Source organism: Mus pahari, chromosome X (genome assembly GCF_900095145.1).
Source record: "Mus pahari chromosome X, PAHARI_EIJ_v1.1, whole genome shotgun sequence".
Taxonomy (NCBI): Eukaryota; Metazoa; Chordata; class Mammalia; order Rodentia; family Muridae; genus Mus; species Mus pahari.
Window position 1 is genome coordinate 3,087,386 of NC_034613.1, and position 2,814 is coordinate 3,090,199.

A 2,814-nucleotide genomic window follows, 5' to 3' on the forward strand; every position below is an offset into this window, starting at 1 on the left:
TTTTGCATTTTGCATTTTCTTTGATTGTTGTGCCCTTATTCTCTATGGAATCTTCTGCAGCTGAGATTCTCTCTTCCATCTCTTGTATTCTGTTGCTGATGCTCACATCTATGTTTCCTGATTTCTTTCCTAAGGTTTCTATCTCCAGAGTTGTCTCATTTGGGGTTTTCTTTATTGCTTCTACTTTCCTTTTTAGATCGTGGATGGTTTTGTTCAATTCTATCACCTGTTTGGTTGTGTTCTCCTGTGTTTCTTTAAGGACTTCTACCTCTTTAGCAGCGTTCTCCTGTATTTCTTTAAGGACTTGTACCTCTTTAGCAGCATTCTCCTGTATTTCTTTAAGTGANTTATTAATGCCCTTCTTAAAGTCCTCTACCAGCATCATGAGGTATGCTTTTAAATCCGAGTCTTGCTTTTCGGTTGTGTTGGGGTATTCAGGACTGACTGAGGTGGGAGTGCTGGGTTCTGATGATGGTGAGTGGTCTTGGTTTCTGTTAGTAAGGTTTCTTTTGCCTTTCGCCATCTGGTAATCTCTGTAGTTAGTTGTCATAGTTGTCTCTGGTTGAATCCTGTTCCTCCTGTGATTCTGTTAGCCTCTGTCAGCAGTCCTGGGAGTCCAGCTCTCTCCTGAGTCTCAGTGGTCAGAGTACTCTCTGCAGGCAAGCTCCCCTCTTGCAGGGAAGGCACACAGGGGCCTGGTGTTCAGACCTGCCTCCTTGCTGAAGATGTAGGCTCAAAACGGGGCCTATCCCAGAAGATGTGTTGCCTCTGCAGTTTGCACACTCACCTGCACAGGCTAGACTCAGAAGGACCCTGGACACAATATTTCTCTCTCACCTGCTCTGGCAGACAGAGCCCTCCCAGGTGGCCACCTTTCCTCTGGTGGGGAAGGTACCCAGATGTCTGGAGCCTGAAACAGGGTCTGTCCCAGAAGCTAGATTGTTTCTGTAAAAATATGGAATGCTTCATGAATTTGCGTGTCATCCTTGCACAGGGGCTATGCTAATCTTCTCTGTATCATTCCAATTTTGGTCTATGTGCTGCTGAGCGAGCACCACATGGAACTTGTATTTGTTCTCCTTTCTCCTCCTAAAGATCATGATCTAGTTAAATATTTGTTGAATGAAACATTTTCATGACCTTTTGCGTTTTAATGTAAAAGGCAAAACCATGTTTCTCCGGATATTAGAAAATTAAATAAGATGAACAAAAATGAGAAAGATTTCATTCCTGCAGTGAGTGCATTTTTAGTTAGTTTTGATGAAAATTAGTATTTGGCTATATAGGTACTGATGGAACCTTGCCTGGTTACTAGTGAGAGTGGGAGGAAGCCTATTGGATGCTGGGTATATAGCTTCATAAGCAGATGGTCTGACAAAATTCCCCACAATGGCAACGTGACAGGTACATTTACTTGCAGGACCAAAAGATATTATGGTATCTTTGTTGCCAAAATACTTTTTGGCCCACATGGGCTTGTGTATTTATTCATTGGGTTAAATAAATATCATTGTGCATTGGTGACAAGTCTAAATATGGGTCAATAATCCACCTGGCCAACTAGGAGATTGTGTAAGCCACTCATTATTTTTGGTATTTCCTGAAGTAGTTTTCTTTGTACGTTATGAAAAACATTCATGACAAGGTCAAATATATCTGGTCAATAAGATGCCAGAGTAGAAGCAAATTTATATCCAGGGAATATCTGCCTACACAGATTGGCTTTGTCTCTCTATAGACTCATCTTTGTTAGGCAACCAATGTAACTGATCTTTGATGATATCATAGACTTTTCTCCCTTTTCTTACTCTCTTTACCCTCTCCAGAAGATCCCTCTGGCCTTTCTTGTAGTTCACTGGGCAAGACCTTGTCTGATCTAGATGAAGGAAAAGCTTAGCTAAAAATCTCCAATTGTCTTATTTGCTTGGCCTTTCTTTACTACTCTTGCCTCTAAATTTCTGAAACCGATGTGGTTTTGTTTTGATGTCTAGATGAGCTTTCTATTTCCCCCAAGAGGATGACTAACAGTTCAGCTGTTAGTGTCTGGACAATACAAATTAACTGTGATTCTGCATACCAACGCCTTACACACATAGTCTGTCTTTAGTTCCTGGGATACGGTCTCTGGAACTCCAGCAGAAAGCTACAGTGCTTGGGCAGCACCTCCATGTGCACATAGACCTAACTTCTGACTTTGCTTTTATTATTAAAGGTCCATAGAATCACTATATTACGGAGACTCATCCAATTTCTTTACTGCTTCTGTACTAGTAGAGGGGAAGGGATTCTGCATTAGTTTTTGTTTCAAATTCCTTCGTGTCATTTGTATGAGTGAGGTCCTGGAAGCTGCAACAGCTTTAACCCTGGGGTGTGATTGATTTTCTCATCTAATCCTGTCAACTACATTAAGAAGTGATCATTCCTCCTTGGAGATAAAGAAACTGAGGCATGGGCAAGATGAGTAACACAACAAGATGATGCGGAGGGGCCAGGCTTTACACTAAGGCATTCTGCCTCTGTCCTCTTAGCCACCACACCACAGCTGCCTTTCCTGTGGCTTGTGCTATCTATTGATGCCTCTGGATACCTCACAGGTTTGTGGGTGGGTGAGAAAATTTCAATAAATCAAAGCTACCGTGAACCTCTTTAGCTATGCTCCTTATGCTACCAAGAGTCCTAGACCATCCCCTTGGTGGAACTAAATGGGTGGGAAATCATTCGGCTACATCCCTAAGGCTACACAATACTGTATTTCAGAACGACCGACACCTTGAAGATAATTACCTCTTATCTAAGGACATGTAGAGCCAGAAT

General features: G+C 42.1%; 1 non-coding gene across 1 annotated transcript; it reads right to left on the reverse strand.

Moving 5' to 3' along the window:
- Positions 1–949: 949 nt before the first annotated feature.
- On the reverse strand, positions 950–1,055 carry LOC115063269. The gene has a single exon (XR_003843135.1). It is a non-coding gene; the product is annotated as a U6 spliceosomal RNA (small nuclear RNA).
- Positions 1,056–2,814: the final 1,759 nt, after the last annotated feature.